The following is a 20,029-nucleotide window of genomic DNA, read 5'->3' on the forward strand; positions in this document are numbered from 1 at the left end:
TTTTTCCCCAAGGCAGTTGAGCTGAATGCACTAATGACTGTGAGATGTTACAGTAAATGGAGGCATTTGACAAATATAAAGAATGATGCTGCTGTTATTAGTCTGATGGATCAAAACTTCATGTTCATTAACTTCATCTTTTCACTTGTCAGTGTATAAATACACTCTTTTTGGCAGCTCAGATTCCAAAAAACTCATTATTAATATTTAAATACTACTTGAAATTAAAAACCAAGGGGGTACAGGGCAGTGAGGTATTTTTTCCTGCTCTCTGTAAAATGTGGCATTGTGAAAATTATGTCTGTTGGCACCACTGCAGAAAGCAAACACAGAAGTTTCCCTCAGTGACAAGAAAGAGGGAAGATAATTAAAGGGTGCAGCAGAGTTTGAGAAGAATAAATGTGAACTTTTGAAAAAAAACATCCCTGACAGAGTTGGATTTTGGATGAGACTGGGCTGGAGCTGAACAGAAACTAGTAAACTTGGCCAACCGAGGCTGATTTTGCTGAGACATTTGGGATGTCTCTGAGCTGAACACCAGGCTAAGCAACATATTTACTCTGGTGGTGTGCTCTGCAGGTCTGCCTACTTATGCTATTGTCCCTCAGGTAGTGTAAGACCTTCCATGACCATTGCCAGCTCGTCAAAGGAGGTGATTGTCCCACTCTGCACTGGTGCAGCCCCACCTTGAGTACTGCTGCAGTTTTGGGCACCATAATATAAAAAGGACATCAGACTTTTGGAGAGTGTCCAAAGGAGAGCCATGAGGATGGTGAAGGGTCTGGAAGAGATGACTTATAAGGAGCAGCTGAGGTTACTTGGACTCTCTCTATAGGTGTCCAACACCCCACCAAGGTCTTCCATACCATAATGGTGAATAGTGACAGGGCTCAGGGAAATGGCAGGAAGCTGGATCAGGGGAGGTTTGGGTTGGATATCAGGAAAAGGGTGGTTGAGCACTGGAACCAGCTCCCCAGGGCAGTGGTCACAACACCAAACCTGCCTGAGTTCAAGAAGCATTTGGGTGATGCTCTCAGGGCACACGGTGTGATTCCTGGGCTGCCCTACACAGGGACAGGAGTTGGACTCGATGATCCTGATGGGTCCCTTCCAGCTCAGCATATTCTGTGATTCTATGATTCTAAATAGTCACTGTGGCTTTGTTAAGACTTGGATGCACGAGTAGCCTGGTCTCACTGATCTTATGCTCAGTCTGCTGTAAAAGTTATAAAGAACCAGAGCTGGTTTTGCACTGGACATGATGTCTGTGTCTATCATATAAACCATCTCATATTTGCTTATGTAGCAGGGATTTTGCTCTATTTTGTGGAAGCATGCAAATCTGATTTCATTTTAAAGGTAGTCAAGACATCTGGAAGATGAAATACCTTCTAGGCAAGGTTTTAGTATGGATTGCCTTGAGTACTTTAAATGTAACCCATGGCCACTGTTGGCACAGTAGATGGATTGAAGTGCTTCAGGTGAGCCACAATGATAATCTCAGCCACCCTGACTTCTTCCTGGCTGTGCTGAAAGAAAATGTCCTGGGCTGTGGTTTAGGAGATGCATAGCAATGCATAACAGTTGTGAGATGTTAATGGATACCTACAGTTTGGAAATCCAGCTTGGGGGAATTCACACCAGAATAGGATGCTGTGTGCTGCTGTTCAGTGTCCAACTTCTCATCTGAAGACAGGTAAGGTAGAAAGTCAGCCTGGAGGCTGAATTCACAGTATTGTTTCCTGGTGTTCACCTGCTCATTTGCTTTTCTTAGTAATATCTTGTTTTGTACTTAGTCTCACATTTCTATGAACTTGCCAGTATTATTTTTTTTTAACCTGCATTTGCAGCCAATGTAGCAAATGAAGTCTGTTCCACTGCTGTGCTGCAGAGGTTTAAGATTAGGAATGCAGATCCTGTGGCATTTTTCTAACAGCAAGGAATGGTATTTTTCTCGAGCTTCATCCCAGTGAAGGAGAAAAGAGATGTATGATACACATTCCAGCTTCTCTCAAGGAGGGGAAAATTCACTGCTAGATATTTGTACCCTCAGTGAGGCATTTAATTAGCTACATGACATCTATTGGCCCCCTGTCAGGGCTAGAGGAGTTTAGATGGAGCTGGATGGCTTTGCCCTGCCATGGGTGGGATCTGTTTTTCATTTCAGGGCAGCAGTGATGCTGGAAAAAACTGCAGGGTAGCAGCTCCTCATACTGATCTAGCTAGATCTGGCAGCTCTCTTCTTTCCATCTCTTTTGATAATGTCTGTTCTGGCAGAGGTAAAAATGCTGTTAACATCCACCAAAGAGATGTTACTGTGCAGACAAATGTAAGTCATTAATGTGATGAATATTCACCTGCCTGGTGACAGTGACCTTGTAGTGATTTGGGAAAGCCCTGGATGGCTGCAGTTCAGTGTCAGCACCATGTTTTGCTCAGCCTTTCTGGGTTTTGGTGAGACACAGTGTCTGAGCTGGGTTTCTCACCAGCAGCCTTGTAGGGTGGATTTCCCACTGGACTAATTACAGTGAGTTATGATGCTGCCAACGTTTCACCCTGGACTGTCCTGATCATAAGGCAGGTGCGTGTAGATTCTAAACCTTGGGCTCATGCAGGTTCAATGAGGATAAGCTCATCAAAAGATTGTGAAACATTGTGAAACTTACTTTTATAAAGCTGCTGTGGAAGAAGCCCATAATTAAAAACACCCCCGGGAGACAATTTAATCTTCTTCACATAACCCAGTACTAGGATGGAAAACACAACAAAAGAAGAGATCTGAATCATAGCAACTAGAATGCAATTTTTTGTTCTGTGGAATTCCTTGGAATAAATTTATACTTGAGATTGAATATAGGGTCAATTATTGAGACTTTAAAGTGGAAATTGACAGGCTGAATTTTAGCGAACGTGACATTTCTGTTGTGCATCCAAACCTCCTGAACTTTGGGTTTCCAATATGCTCTCCAGTCTCAAAAGCACAGTGTAGTTTCAGAGACCCAACAGGGGACAAAATGCATAATATTTTATGGAGGAACAAAGGATTTATTAGACTCAATTAGACTGTGGTCCATTTGTTCCTGTATCTTGCCTCAAGCAATGAGTGAATTCCAGTATTTCAGAGGCAAGTGAAATGATAGTGAAAGAGGAGACATGGGAAATTTTCTTAATGAAATTTGAAAAGTTTTCTTACTGACCTAGAACTCAGTTCTTGCTAAATGGAAACTCCAGAGAGAACTGTGAGTCTTACAGTGACATTTGTGGCTTTAAAGGGTGTGATATTAGTAACATTTATTAAACACATGATAGCAGTGTCTTGAGGCACTAGCTTTGGTCAAAGCATCTTTAGTCTCCATACTGTGTCTAATAAAACACAGTTTCTCTTCTGGGTTCTTCTGTCCCACCATATTTTCAGCAAAGAGGAAAAGAGTGAACAAAAAGAAATCTTTAATCGAATCTTACCTGCTCCCTGTCCTTTGCTGCTTAAAAAAAGTAATTAAAAAGATAATTTTAAAGGGTTATCTCTCTTAAACGTAGGTTTTTTAGTGTCCATCTTTATGATGCAGACTGGAGAGTGCTGTGCTGGAAGCTGCAAATCCCAGACAGGGGGTGGGATAGTCACAAGCTCCATCCCCAGAATCATCACTGGCTAAGCTCTTTTTTTTATTGTTTATTACAATCAGTCTGGTGGTTGATATATGTTTGATCAGTTAGCTCCCCCCAGGCCTTCCCCCAGGGAAACAAAATGCCCTGTGAGTGGAGGTTTGTGGGAGTGGGAATCTCCTGTTTGAGTGGCTCACTCCTGCAGACCCAGAATTTGACTTGGAACGGAGCCAGATGAAACCCGTGGTTGAAGGAAAGACTTGCTTGTACCAGATATGAAGCTCGTGGCACCTCGTTTTCTGACAAATGCTTGATGAACCATAATCAGGTGTGATACCTTGATGGTATCACAGAATGGTATGGTACGAAGAAAACTTCAGCTTCTGGGGTTTTGTTAGTGACACGGCTTTGATCCTGTCTGAAAGTTGTGGTTTGGTTTAGAACAGTGGAAGCATCTCCAGGAATCAGAGCCAGCAGTGAGGACTGAGACAGGTACAAGAGGTCCCCCTGCAGCTGTAGAGGGTATTCAAGAGATCTCAGTGATGAATTTTTCCTTATAAATTGATTATCTATTGCTTTAAACAATCAAAGGTAAGCGTAAGGACCTCTTTTCAAATGATTGCTGATCCCTGGGAGAGTATTTTATGGTGCCTGAACTAATATTACAAGATGTGGCTGATCTTGCACACAGCAAAGATGACCAAGAAACAGCAAAGTTTTCCTTCAGCTTTCATCTGTCTTTGCACGATCAGGATGCAACAGTAAGTAAAACATTTTGTAACATTTTGTTTGCTTGTTTGTTCAAACCTTTGCAGTTACATTTGAAGATGTGAAAAGCTTAAAAAGAAAATCCCAGCAATTCTGAACCTCCTTTGAGACATCTGCAGCATTTCAACACTTTGAGAATTTGAACCGTGCATTTTATATCATCTGAGGTTCTTTGATTAATGACTATATTCAGTACGACCAATCTGACCTTTAATTCTTTCCAACATTTTGGAAATACATTTAGAAAAGCAAACAAACAAGGCAAAAATATAAAACTCCAAAAACCCTGCTGAATACTTCTACAGATGGACAACAAAGAGAGAGGAAGTTTGAATCACCCCGACTCTGCACTTCTGCACCTGGGCTAGTAAACTTTAATTTTCTTCATAGACAAGAGTCATATCCTAAAAGTATCTGTTCCATCTTTCCTGCTTCAGACACTTACCTGGCTGTAGGAGAGTTTCCAGATCTCCTCTGCACATCCACACAAGATGTTCACATTGAAAAAGGTTGGCTCATTTATAACTTTGCAGCCCTGCCAGGCCTGATGCTCCGAATAAAAGGGGAGACAAATGTGAAAAATCACCTGCAGCAGCTGGACTGCAGCCTTGTTAGGGCTCATTAGGACTTGCAACTCAGGGGAAAGCTGTAGAAAGCGTGTGTAAAGGATCCCTAGAGGAACTCACCCTCAATATTTGCCCTTGTGAGGCCCTTGCCAATGTGAATCTTCTGTTGCACTCCAGGGGAAGTGCTGTTGATTTCTGTTTATCCTCCTTGTAAAGCAACTGGTTTCAGAGACATCTGGAAGAATTACCTGAGTTTTGGGGCTTGTGGTCACACACAGATGGTACCTGGAGCATGTGGGGACGTGAAACCATCATAAATGGTGTAAACTATATTTCAGATTATTTGCTTGGAGGGGAGTGCTGTGATTACCTGTTCTGGCTTCTTGCCTGCTGAGACAGGAAATAGGATTTTTCAGTGTTAATTTATTTTTCAAATCTGTAAATCATGCTAATACAAAACCTGAACTTTTAAATAAGAAAAATCTGCAATAACAAGGAAAAAAAAAAAAAAAGTCTTCTTCATTTAAGAGCTACAGAGATGAAAAATCCATCACAGAATTAGTTGAGCAGATTGAATAGTTAATAGCACAGTGTTAGAAATGCACTCCTTAATTTCTTCTCTAGATTAGAGCTCTGCAAATAATTGGCATTTTGGTTCACTGGGCAAATTAAAAATAAAAAAGAAAGAAATTGATAACGTAAGAAAACATTTTGGCATGAATGAACTCTTCAATTTGTAAACTAAAACACTGGTCTGAAAAATGTGAAGTCTCATTATAGTAGCACTGCAACTGTAGTAATGAGGGACTAGAGAGTGTGACTGATCAGCAGAAGATAATGGTCTGATGGGCATGATGTGCACAGCCCTTCAAAGACAAACAAAAGCCTACATGAGACTTTTGTGGGATTGTGCAGAGCATGGGCACACTAAGAAATGTTTGAAAATGGTATTTAAAGGTGAAGAATAGCCAGTGAACACGTGGCTCTGCTGTTGATTGAAGTTTCCATGCGTGCTTTGAGCATGGACAAGGTAATTAGCTGGAGGAAATGCAGATTGCTAGGAGGAAGCATGATATGAAAAGAGGAACCTAAACCTCTGGATGTGGACTGCTGGGCAGCTGGACCCTGCTGTGTGATGGCTGGTTATTAGCACATGGTATTTGGTTTGCACCTAGGCAGGAATAACCCCATGCACCAGTACAAGTTAGGGGTTGGCCTGCTGACAAGCAGCTCTCTGGAGAAGCATCTGGGAGTCCTGGTGGACAACAAGTTAACTATGAGCCAGCAATGTGTCCTTGTGTTCAAGAAGTTCAATGGCATCCTGGGGTGCATTAAGAAGAGAGTGGCCAGAAGGTCAAGTGAGGGCATTGCCTCCCTCTACTCTGCCCTAGAGAGGCCACATCTGGAGAACTGTGTGCAGTTTGGGGTTCCTCAGTACAAGAAAGGCAAGGAACTATTGGAAAGATTCCAGTGAAGGGCTAAAAGGATTATGAGGGTACTGGAGAATGAGGAAAGGATGAGAGAGCTGGGACTGTTTAGCCTGGACAAGAGAAGGCTGAAGGGGGAACTTATAAAGGCTTATAAATATCTAGAGGGCAGGTGTCAATGGGATGGGCCAGATTCTTTCAAGTGGTGCCCAGTGATAGGACAAGGGGCAATAGGCACAAACTGGAGCACAGGAAGTTTCTTCTAAACATGAGGAAAAACTTCTTTACTTTGATGGTGACAGAGCCCTGGAACAGGCTGCCCAAAGATGTTGTGGAGTTTCTTTATCTGGAGACTTTCAAAACCTGTCATTATGTGATCCTTTGCAACTTGCTGTAGGTGAACCTGCTTTAGCAGGGGGGTTGGAGTAGATCATCTCCAGAGGTCCCTCCTAACCCTACCATTTTATGATTCTTTGAACTTATGATCTCAGAGTTATGTTATAGAGGAACCAGATGCTCCAGGGAAAACCAAAAGCTTGATTTACTCCAGTCTGCTTTCCTCTGTAGTGAGCAGTAGCAGATGCTCTGAGACAAGTGAAACACTGATGCCTCACCACAATGCTCTCCCATTTTCCAGCAATCTGCCCTCTCTGTACTTTTCCAAGCCAGAGATTTTGTCCCTTTGTTTGAAAACCTTTCATGAAGTTCTTATTTTGTGGCATTGTGGGTTTGCTGGAGGAATAACTGAACCTACATGATGCAGACTGTCAGGTGGCAGCAGTCATTCCCAAGCCATGACTCTTGGGCAATACATTGCCCATAAACTTGTGAGTACTACACAACCTGTAATAGAAGAAATACAAATGTTTAGACAGCGTTCAGGAAAAGTTATGGGAGTTTGTCACCCATATATTATAGCTGAATATCACTGACACTGGATGAGGGAGAGATCAGTCCACACAAATTGGTGATTCCAATGGTTCTATTGACTCTCAAAATCTACTAAAATGTCAAACATTTCTTTAGGAGGAAAAAAGGCCCCTGAATTTGAAGACTATATGAGAGGCACAGGTTAATATTCTTTCTGAGGTGAGATCCAAAGCTATTTGAAACTTGCTGTTTGATTAAAACCCAGTGGTTTCAAATTCCTGGTTTTGAGCAAAGCTATAGCACTTGTTTGAGCTCTCTCAACACATAACCTGTTTAATTGACTGAACCGTGGCACATTATGTTGTTTCTATTCAATTACTTACATTCTCCTAATGAAAATTTAAAAATAAAAGCCAGAGAAAAAGAGAGACAGAATCTGAGTAGCTCAGTAATCTGTTGAAACATACCAGATGCTTTGGATTTTTCACACACCTGATGTTTGTCTTGATGTCTAGATTGGACCCAATGTTGTTAATCTGCAACAAGAACATTTTATTTATTAGGAACTTGCAGTGAATTATAATAGGAAGTCGATTGACAGTGGCTTCCTGAAGAGGGGAAGTAGAGAGGGAGGTACTGATCCCTTTTCTCTGGAATCCAGTGTTGGCATGTGTGGGATTAGTTCAGAGATGTGTCAGGGGAGGTTCAAATTTGATATCAGGAAGAATTTCTTTACAGTGGGAGTGGTCAAACATGGGAACAGGCTTCTTAAAGAAGTGGTCAATGCCCCAAGCCTATCAGTGTTTAAGAGGCATTTGGACATGCCCTTAATAACATGCATTAACTTTTGGTCAGCCCTGAACTGGTTATGCAGTTGGACCAGATGATCTTTGTAGGTCTCTTTCAAGTGAAAATACTCTTCTCTTCTCTTCTCTTCTCTTCTCTTCTCTTCTCTTCTCTTCTCTTCTCTTCTCTTCTCTTCTCTTCTCTTCTCTTCTCTTCTCTTCTCTTCTCTTCTCTTCTCTTCTCTTCTCTTCTCTTCTCTTCTCTTCTCTTCTCTTCTCTTCTCTTCTCTTCTCTTCTCTTCTCTTCTCTTCTCTTCTCTCCTCTTCTCTCCTCTCCTCTCCTCTCCTCTCCTCTCCTCTCCTCTCCTCTCCTCTCCTCTCCTCTCCTCTCCTCTCCTCTCCTCTCCTCTCCTCTCCTCTCCTCTCCTCTCCTCTCCTCTCCTCTCCTCTCCTCTCCTCTCCTCTCCTCTCCTCTCCCTCTGAAAAAGCACCTGGAATTCTACTTGCAGAACATACCTGAGACCTGTGTTCTGCCCAGAACACAGATGCACTCTGAAAGTTGCCAATGATTACCTGACTGAAATCATGGCTGTCATGGAAAACTACTGACCAAAGTTAATAATTTTGGATCTTAAGAGGGTCTTAAGAGGGAGGCTCTTTGGAGCTCTCTGGGATCACACTGCACTGCCTCCTGTATCACGTGTCTCATGGAGGAAGTTGGTATCATACTCAACATCTGGTTGACTATGGTTGCACTCAGTGATCTTAAAGGTCTTTTGCAATCATAATGATTCTGTGATTCTGTGAAAGAATAAGTAGCTGTCCACTTAGGTATGGAGGAAAATAAAATTATATCAGGCTGGTAAAACTGGGCTCCATTGGATAACTGGGAGGGGGAAGAATGAAACACCTTCCATGAAATTAGGTACCAAATTTAACATCTTAACAGGTTAACCTCTATATCTGTGTGTGTGTGCTTTTGCACAAATTACTTTAGAAACTTTGATAGATTTTTATTTTAACCTCTGTATTGATTATAACTGATTCTTGTTTATTGATTAAGTTAAAATTTAGTTTAATTTTGTGAAGTGTTATAATAGTGTTAAGCAATCTTTATTGACTGCTATTTCAAATCACACCAGACCCATAATTATGTGTTAAAGCACTACATTGAAATTCCTACACTTAAACCCTTTAGTTGTAAACCATTAACCAAGTCTGGGACTAGAAGTGGATTCAGCTGCACCCAGACTCCTCTCTGAGGAGTTTAGAAAGCGAGGGGGTCTGCTCTGAACCTCATGACTCAACAGGAGGGTCTTCCTCATTCTTTTCCCTGACCCCTGAGCAAATCACTCCAGCTCATCCCTGCCTCAGTCTCCCCTATCCCTGTATCAATCATTTCCCTTGATCCCTGCATAAATTACTCCCATCAGTTTCCAACCCCCACAGATCCCTTCCACACAGTAAGTGATAGAGTGAACCTTGCCATCGAATTCTGTAAAGTCTCACTTTCATAAATCTATATTTAAAATCACCTTTTCTTGATATCTGTTTCAGTGATTCTTTAAGTGACCTTAATACCTTTCACTCTCATCGCTAACATTGAGTTTCTACATCTCTTTTTCTTTCACTTCTCTGCTTCTCAGTCAAACCATTCCAGTCTGCCTAACTTTGAAGGCACAAAATGTACAAAGCATTTTGTAGTGTATCAACCAAGGAGGGCAAGCTTTGCTTTATGGCTTCTGGTCTTAAAAAAAGGTCTCAAAGTTGCAATTAAACCCTTTAAATTCACATAATTCCTTGAAGAAACTGAAGGCTATATTGGAAATATTTAAACTGACAAAGGGAACAATTGACAAACAGGCTTTTGTTCTGGCTTTATTGCAGACCAGTTATAAGAAGTGGGATCTACAGTACTGGCTACTGGCTTTAAACATGGCAACAGTCTGAAAATTCATATACATGACTTGACTTGCAACTGCAATCAAAGGGAGTTTCACCTCAGTGATTTTGCTGTTCTATCCCTAAGTCCTTGCTCTGCCAACCAGGCAGCAGGAGCTCAGCTTGCTTTTATTCAGTAGATATTAAATTAAATGCCTCAGATTTTATTTTCCCTGTCAAAGATTTGCAAACCCACAAGACAAGATTGCAAAACCTCAGCCTGCCTCTAATGTCACTGGAATCTCTTTCTGTATCAGATGTACATCCTTCATGTAATGTGCTCCCCTCAGCAACCTGCCATTCAAATGTTCCTGGTGTGTACATCATGTGCAAACCAGCATTGGTCTGACACAGGGGTCAACAACCTTCCCTGAGAGACATGCCAGGCTATTTTTCTTTCATAAATTAGAAATGAGATGATGAGATGTGCTGGAAAAAAATGCAGCAGAGGCCAATGAATGCAAAATTATTCAGATGTGGCAAGTCTGCTAGTCACTACAATTTGCTTTTCTACAAAGCAGTGGCTTCTGTTCAGTTTGAAGGACCACAGGAGCTGCTGCAGGTAGCTCTTTAGATGCTGTGGCTGCCAGATTTATGTTCTTAAAAGAGGGGTCACTGTTCTCCAGACAAATGATATGGCCTTATTCATATAAACTGCTGCCTCTAGTACAGACTCTAGAGGCCTCTTTCCATGGCTGGGCTTCCTCAGCAAGGGAACTATTTGCTTTTTTCCAAATTTGAGATTCCTGGGAAAAAAAAACAACACAACAAACCAAACCAAGCAAAACTAGACAGAAAACAAAACTGAAAAACAGAACAAACAAGGGTACCCAAGGGTGTGGTCTAGTGCCTAAATCACCACATCTGCATGAGCTTCTGCAAGTCACACCATCTTTCACAGGTAGCAAAAATGAAAGTAGGACAGTCCTTTGAAAAGATGTTGCTCTTTGTTTTTCTCTACAAGAGCATGTGCTATATCCTTTTCTAAGGTCATTATTCTAATCCAGGGACATGAGGACAACAGGTCTGACTCAGTAGGGCAAAACTTACCTTGTTTAGAGAGTGATTATACTTTATGGTTTCATTTTCCCCATGGAGGGGAGCTGAGTGCACTTACAATGTTTCTGTATGATGGAATTTTACAGAAATTCTATCAGTGGAGGCCCAGTGGTCATGGTGTGGTGAATGGGTATGAAAGTGATGGAAGATCCACCACACACATAAAAGATCTGGCCATACACTGGGCTGGAAAAATACCAGCTTCCCACACCCAGATAATTTCTGAATGGCAGTCACAGAAGGGGCCACCTAGTAAAATGCCAGAAGACAATCCCATTGATCATAAACTGGGATTTATCAAAGGAAGAGGTGACCAAATAATTGAAGCCACATACTAAGAACTGATAGTTAAAGAAGCAAAACCAGCACAAAAGGGAAGCTCAGATGATTCTTCTGTTGGGAATGATTGTAAGCAGTGCCTTTTTCACATTTCTGTGACTAGGTTTGAGCAGTAGAGACTGAAAGAATGTAGGCTGATTTTGGAGAAGGATTAGCATAGTGAATCAATTATTGAGGAATCTTAAAATAGTAGTGAGTGCTTTTTCCTTCCTTGGATTTCAAAGTGCTCAGTGCATGCAAGAAAAAACAGTATTTTAAGAAGCTCACAATGGGATTTTTAACTGCACTGCCCTGGATCTATCACTTGATCTTGTAGTTCATATCCCCGTTGCATATTTCCATCAAATCCTGGAATAACTTCTGCTAATAAGAGAATATTCTTCTGTTATACTCTGTGTTTCACTTTTTATCCCTGAAATGAGCATCAGGGAACCACATTTCTTGTTCTTAACTGTTTTTAACCACAATTTGAAGTCAGGTCAGGTACAGCCATCCTATTATCTTTCCCTGGCTCCAGAGCAATTCCATCTTATATTTCATTTTATGTTTAACAGCATATCACAGGTGAATTTGGAAATGTAACACAGAATGCCCTTCTACTATAACAATTATTCTTTTAGCATTGATGGGTAGGGGCATTCAAGATACTAAACTGGCAAACAGATCCAATATAGATCTTGATCACAAAATACAGACATTTAAAGCTCTGTATTTCCCAGAGTATCTAATCTCTGTAAGACACACACAGGCACAGAAATTTGACTGATAACGTCTAGAATCTACAGAAGAGCCATGTAAGTGACTTTAGCAGTGATGGGCCATCCAAATGTCCTATGATTATACCAGTCTTGCCATAAGGGCAAAAGGGTGTCAATTAATCACTGTACAGAGAAATAATCAAAGACATTTACAAAATACTGTTGACATACTCTGCAGTAGGAACAAGAACTTCTCCTTCACTCATTCCAGATGCAGGAGAACTTTAAAGCTACCTGTCTTACTTTTTCCAGGAAGTCCTTTTTTTAAGCCCTATTTTATGACAGACCTTATTGCTTTGCATATATTTCTTGATATTTACCTGATCTGCTTCTGTATTACAGAATCACAGAATTGTAGAATGTTAAGGGTTGGAAGGGACCTCTGGAGATCATCAAGTCCAACCTCTCTGCCAAAGCAGGTCACTCAGAAACGCATCCAGACAGGTCTTGAAAGTCTACAAAGAAGGAGGCTCCACAACTTCTGGGCAGCCTGCTCCAGTGCTCTGCAACCTTTCCTTATGTTGAGGTGTCACTTCCTGTGTTCCAGTTTGTGTCTGTTACCCCTCGTCCTATCACAGGGTATTACTGAAAAGAGATTGACCCTTCCTTCTTGACACCCACCCTTCAGATATTTAGAGACACTAATAAGATCCCCCCTCAGTCTTCTCCTCTTTAGACTAAACAGCCCCAGGTCTCTCAGCCTTTCCTGATCAGACAGGTGTTCCAGTCCCTTAATAATCCTGGTAGCCTCTGTTGGACTCTTTCTAATAAATCCCTGTCCTCTTGAACTGGGGAGCCCAGAACTGGACACAATACTGCAGGTGAGGTCTCACCAGGGCAGAGTAGAAGGGGAGGAGAACCTCCCTGGACACACTCTTCTTACTGCACCCTAGGATACCATTGGCCCTCTTGGCCACAAGGGCACATTGCTGCCTCATGGATAGCTTCTTGTGTTAGTCAGTGTTCTTCATGGCATTTTCTTGGAAGAGACTTCCACTCTGCATTGCATTCTTCTTTCTTTTTCTCCCCCCTTCTTCCCTTTAAAGCAGAGGATTAAGTGACAGTCTGTTCAGTCTCCAAAGAAGCACGTTTTGACAAAAAACATATTGCACAGATGTTTACTACTAGTTTTCTCACAGTCTTTCCTGCACATGACTGAACAAAATTGTCTCTCATCACACAATGGTATTTCTCTATTCTCACCCACAGGGATAATTTTTAAACTCAGTCACATTAAGCAAGGCTCAAATGAAGCTTGAAGGGGCAGCAGAGCCATGGTGAACATATGCACTGAAAGTGCTTTGGCATCCTGAGATCTCAGTGTTACCTGTTTCACACCCACTGCAGCAAACTCAGCCCAGCTTTGCCCATCCACAGTTGGCTCCTAGTTAGGTCATATTATTTGTTTTCCATTTAGATCACAAAATGTCTTTTTTTTTTTTTTTTTTTTTTCCAGGAAGAATCAGGAGTGCCTTGAGATTAAGTAGGATTTTGAGTTGGCTGGAGGGTCTGGACTTGGAAGTCTGTAAATTATGGTCTTTGGCATGATTCTAGACACCACTGTTTTCACATCACTACAGATAATCTTTCTGGGAATAGAAATATGCACAGGTAAACAGGAAATAGTTCTGTAGAGACATCAACCAAGCCACTGCAAATGTTTATTGGCAGAAACATCCCAAATTCAGTTCAGGGAAGATTTTCACTAATATTTGAAGATATTTATCGTTTGCTCCAGTTTCAGACCTGAAGCAAATGAAAGCAAATAATGTTTATGACATTGCTTTGGACCTGATAGGTCACTTCAGAAGTGGCCCCTCCACACTGAGAGTCCTGATGCAGATCCATCAGAAATCTATGGAGATCTTTACATCCAATTAACTACACTTTGTGGCAGATTCTAAGGTCCTCGTTACAGACAGGTCAGCACTTGGCAGTTGTGTTAACATATCTGGGCTAGCAGCCAAGGATTCCTGGTTTTGCTGATGCTGCACTGAAACCTTTTCCCCACTGTAGGGAGTGCATTCCTTGCCTCAGGGATTTGTGAAGCCCCAGTGCACGTATCCACCATCTATAACAACATACAGATGCTCCTCTACAACACTATCTAAATTTAAAGATTCACCTGTGTGCCAGGGCCTTCATAGAATCATGGAGTCATAGAATGGTTTGGGTTGGAAGGGACCTTTAAAGGTCACTGGATATATAAATAACATGGAAGTTCTTGTGTTTTCATTATGTGGTAGAAATTATGCCAATAGATCTGGGAGGCTTGTAAATGATGGTTTCATCTTCCACAGTGCCTTTGTAGGTTCAGTTGAAGGTGAGTGCCCACACAGCTTTTAGGAGGTGCTGGCACTCCCTGTTAGCAAACTTTGCTCTTGGACAGAGCTGCACAGAGGACTTCTGCCTGCTTATTTTCTTCTCCCAAGAAAAATGACTGGTGATTGCAGTTTCAAAATCTGTTTGAGCCTCAGACACACCTGATACTATTATCTTGCTTGCTTCTCACACCAGGTGGTGTCTTCCAGGGGGTAGATCACATCCAAACTACAAAGCTCATGAGCCTTGCTCAGATCTGCTGTGGAGGTAGGCTCTGAGGGGGGTAGCACTGGATGTTGTATGAGAGTTTCAGTACTTAATGTGGGTTTAGAAGAAATGTGGGGACAACGTTTTTAGCAGGATCTGAAGTAATAGGACAAGGGTTAATGATTTCAAACTGAAACAGGGTAGACTTAGACTAGATATAAGGAAGAAATTTTTTACAGTGAGGGTGGTGGAACACGGGCACTCCTTGCCCAGAAAGGTGGTAGATGCCCCATCCCTGGAAATATTCAAGGCCAAGTTGGGCAGGGTTCTGAACAACCTGGTCTACAGGAAGGTGTCCTTGTTCACTAGAGGGAAGTTAGACTTGATGACATATAAATATCCCTTCCAACCCAAACTATTCTATGATTCTCCTTGGGACATGCAAAACAATCTTCCTCCCATAGTGTTTTCTGATTTATTTTATTTTATTTTATTTTTTTGCATTGATTCAAAAACATATTTTCTGTTCTTAAAACTCAGCATAAACTGGGTCTGGGAAAGTTCTCAGTGCTCTTGGGACCTTGCTTCACTGCTGAGATTTCTTAAACTCAGTGTAGTTTCACCCTGCTCTGCAATTGGCCAGAGCACCAGTTAGAAAGAGAAGATACAGATAAAACAATAACCTGAAAAAAAGAATCTTTGAGTTTGGCAGGAATGACTTGGCTGAGACTGATTGTTTGCTGACATGTCCTCCAACCTGCCTGAGTAGTCATTTCCTTTAACTCACCTTGGACTTTGACAATCAAAGCACTCCTGTATATTAAGTAGCAAGACTCTGTGCAGTTCTTTCTTTTCAAGTATGATTTGGATTGAGTGATCTTAATAGAAAACTGCCAACAAAAGCACAAAAAAGTTTAATTGAATTAAATCTAAATAATATCATCTTGAAGTTTTAACACACACTTCTCTATTGACATTGTCTTGCAGTTAGCATAAAAGAACAAAGTCCTTGTTCTGCTATTCTGCAGAGCAGGCATGGTACAAAGCAAAAGGAATCTGAAAGGCAAAGTCTTCCTAGAAACTGTATCCAATATATATATATTTATATTTTTTATATATTAAGTGAACATCAAAGGTACTTCTACTGAAGTATGGAAACTTTCATATTACAGGGAGTTTGGAGTCCAGCAAGGCAAGACACAGGACACAGTGTGTCCAGCAGGACTAGGGAAGGGCTCACCTGGAATACTGTGTTCAGTTTTGGGCCCCTCACTACCAGAAGGACATTGAGATGCTAGAGTGTGTCCAGAGAAGGGCAGTGAAGCTGGTGAGGGTTATGGAGCACAAGTCTTATGAGGAGTGTCTGAATGTTAGGTGGTTGTTTAGTCTGGAGAAGGCTGAGTTGAGACCTTAACACTCTCTACAACTACCTGAAAGGAGGCTGCAGTAAAGTGGGCTTTGGTCTCTTCTCCCAAGTAACAAGCAATAGGACAAAAGGAAATGGCCTCAAGTTGCACCAGGGGAGGTTCAGATTGCATATTAGGAAAAACTACTTTTCTGAAAGAGTGGTCAAACATTGGAACAGGCTGGCCAGGGAATTGGTGAAGTCACCATCCCTGGAGGTGTTATAAAAGTTTATAACATGGGCCTTCAAGACATGTTTTAATGGGCATAGCGGTGTTGGGTTGATGGTTGGACTTGATGATCTTAGAGATCCATTCCAATGATTCAATGATTCAATGATTCTATAATTCTATGATTCTATGATTCTATTCTATGCTCCTTATTTCACATATGACAGAGGCAAATTATGTCATAATGTGCCATGTGTACACTTTATAGGTCTCAGCACAGATCTGACATGTATTTAAGATTATTTGCCTTTATACAGGAGGGAGAAGTTTTTGGAAGGTGATTTGTTTTTTTTGAAGGCCAGGGGAAGCAGAGAATAAAAACAGAAGACTTTTTCTGCTGAATAACTCCTTGAATATTGCAGCATCTCCAAACATCCTCCTCGATCAGATACTGTATTGCATGATATATGTATGGTACAGTCTGCTTGAAGCATTCTAAATATTATATATGACAACCTTTAACTAAGCTCTTCACTTGTATGCATCTCATCTTTCTAAGCTTTTCCATGAGAGATGTGTGTCCTTTTTTTCTGCTACAAGATCATAAAAGTGTAGGGTCGTCAGATGAGGGTTGACTGTTCATCAGCTCTTCTGCTAGAAGTAGATGAAGAAACAACATAATTGGAAGGCAGATTCAAATTAAACAAAGGACATGATGCTTAAAAGAAGGTGCTGTTGTGGTCTAACCTCAGCAGGCAGCTCAGCTCCACACTGCTGCTCTCTCATTTGTCTTCAGTTGGACGGGGAAGAGAATTGGAAGGGTAAAAGTGTGAAAACTCGTGACATATAGAGGATTCCATAGGTAAAGCAAAAGATGCACACACAGGCAAAGCGAAACAAGAAATTAATTCAGTATTTCCCATCTGCAGGCAGATCTTTAGCTGCTTCCAGGAAAGCAGGGCTCCACCATGCCTCATGGCTACACGAGAAGACAAACACCATCACTTTGAACATCTCCCTTTTATTCTTCTCCCAGCTTTTGTTGCTGAGCATGACATCATACGGTATGGAATAACCCTTTGGCCAGTTGGGGTCAGCTCTTCTGGCTGTGTCACCTCCCAACTTCTCATGCAACCTCAGCCTACTCACTAGTGGGGTGGGGTGAGGGACAAAAAAGGCCTTGACTCTGTATAAGCACAGCAATAATTAAAACACTGGTGAGTTATCAATATTTTTTTCATGAAAAATCTAAAACATAGCACAATGCAAGCTATTATGAGGAAAAATAACTCTCTCCTTGCCAACAGCAGTACAGCTGTAGATCTGAAAAGCCTCTTTTACTTTATTACTTGCAAGATAGCAGTTTGGGTTCAAGCCATTCTTTGACACTGCATGAAGACTCAGAAAATATTCCAGTTATAGATTAATAAATGAACAAGCTACAACAGCCTCAGGTGTGGAACTGGAAGTGGTTGGAAGATGGAAGAATTGACGTTGTGTCATCTCTTCCTGTTCTCTTCTTAATCTTTCTTAGACATCCAGATTTGACTGATGTTGGAGACAAGTTACTGCTCTTGCTCTGAACCAGTTTCTCTGCCCTTACATTCTTGTGACTTTAATCCAGGCTGATAGAAGCAAAACTGTAAATACTGTTGTCCTGCTCAGGTAGTTGAAACTTATCCTTTCTTGCTGATTATTTTCAGTAGCACTTGCTGGGAGCTGCTATTTCTGGATACACATATGCCCCCCTATGCCAGTGCTTCAGAGGTGTGGAATTTGGAAATTAAACAATAAAATTAACACGAGGGGATTATTACAGTCTTTGTAAGGGCTTTGAGGAATTCAAAGAGATGATATTCTGAAAAGGTGTTAAAAAATACTCCAGATTAGCTTGTCTGGATGATGAAAAGAACTGGTATTAAAGGAAAAGAAGTGCAATGATGTTAGAGAGAGATGAACCAAATGTTAAGAGTTCCTCACTGAGCTGCAGCATTCCCAATCTCTTATTTCTGGTTTTTGCTTTGCTTCCTTTTTAATTTAAGATCTCAGACTCCTCCAATAATGGAAATATTGCTGAAGTTTTTTTAGACAATGAGGTTCTCAACTATCAGAACAGGGTGTGCTTACTCCCAAGCTGTAATTCTACCCCTTAGGTTTTGCCTGGGTTTTGCCCTCTGTGCTTTTCCACAATCAGCTTTCCTTACTTCCCTGGTTTCTTGTACAAAGCTTGAGTATTTATCTGTAACAGCCTCTGATAATTCTTGGCTATCAGTCTAAAACCATTTGCAACAGCTTATGGGTGTGATGTCAAATTTCAAAGGGTAATCTCTGGTTTCAGCTGTAATCCTGGACTGTCTCATCTCCTACTTACATTTTCACTGGATGAAAACTGGTTGAAGGACGACAGAGATTTCCTTCCCCCATTGAGGGGGTACCAAGAATGGGACACTGAACAGGGAGACAGTCTGGCTGGAGAGATTCCGCCTGTACTTATCTTTTAGTGGTATAAGGTTGGAAGGAAAAATAGAGTAAAAATCTGTTCCTGTTCAGGTCATAACAAGATGAATATTAAATAGATGGGCTTAACCTATTCCATGGGCAGTACTGTTTTACCTGCAGAGGAGGGCCAAAGTAAAAACTCCTACTAATTACAAGAACCCTCAGGACACACCTTTAGACCCAAATCTGCAACCAGTATGAGTGTTTTTTAACTTGGTTGTCTCAGTCAGACATAATCCTTTAGACTTACTGAATTCTCTGCCTCCCTGGAGGCTGATGATGAACTCACTCTCCTTACATGTTTTCTTCATTTTATTTCACTTCTTTTCTGTGCTTTCTGGTTCAGCTCAACTCCTTGACCACCTGACAATTCCAGCTTGAGAGGACAAGACTCCCATGCACCCTTCAGCACCTCTATGTGCACATCTTTCTCATCACCAGGCATTACAGGCAATTACTACCATGGGTAAAGCATGTCCACCTTTAATCAATTTCCACCAAATTAATTTCTACAAGTGTTGCATTATTACCAAAGAGGGAGATGAATAAAGGGAATGAAGACAGACAGAAAATCCCAGGACACCAATGCTTTGCTCTGAGAGGCAAACACAATTAATTGTAGTGGTTTAATTTCTGCACCTTCTGCTTGCTCCCATGTCAAAGCCCAGGTGCCTTAACTGGCATGTTAATTAGTTCTGTGGTAGCAGAGACACCATGATTGTTAAAGGCATAATATTGCAAATGCAAAATCCTTCTGTCCTGGGCCAGCTGACAATTGGCTGTCATATTTAAGCAGATTTATCTGGAATACAGATATCTGATGACAATAAATGTCATGTGGTCCAGGACTCATTGGTTCCTTTGGGTTCATGTCCTAACTCATTAGTCATGACCTGATGATATCTCAGAACTACACAAAGAAGGGACTTTCCTATAAATGACTGTAGCAGGACACTCCATCTCTCCATATGCCTGCCTCAGTTTCCTTCTATGATTCAATTGCTTTTGTCTCTCAGTTTTGCAGGCCCAAGCCTGGAGTGGAAAGATTCCCATGAGAAAAGGAAAGGCCTAGCAAGCTCTGAGCTGGTAATAACCTTGAAAGGCACAAACACAAGCCACGTTGGTGTTCATAACACCAGCTTCTCTGTGGTGTTGAAGAACACGGAGCCCAGCCCAGCCACAACTAGGTCTGAAATGGAGTTTAAAGTAAGAACAGACAGATAAACAAAAGACTTTGCTTGGTGGGAACAGGGACTTCATTTTCTTTTCTACTGTTTTCCTTCCCTCGTGTTCCCCTAATTGACAACAGTC

Source organism: Apus apus, chromosome 2 (assembly GCF_020740795.1).
Source record: "Apus apus isolate bApuApu2 chromosome 2, bApuApu2.pri.cur, whole genome shotgun sequence".
NCBI classification, from domain to species: domain Eukaryota; kingdom Metazoa; phylum Chordata; class Aves; order Apodiformes; family Apodidae; genus Apus; species Apus apus.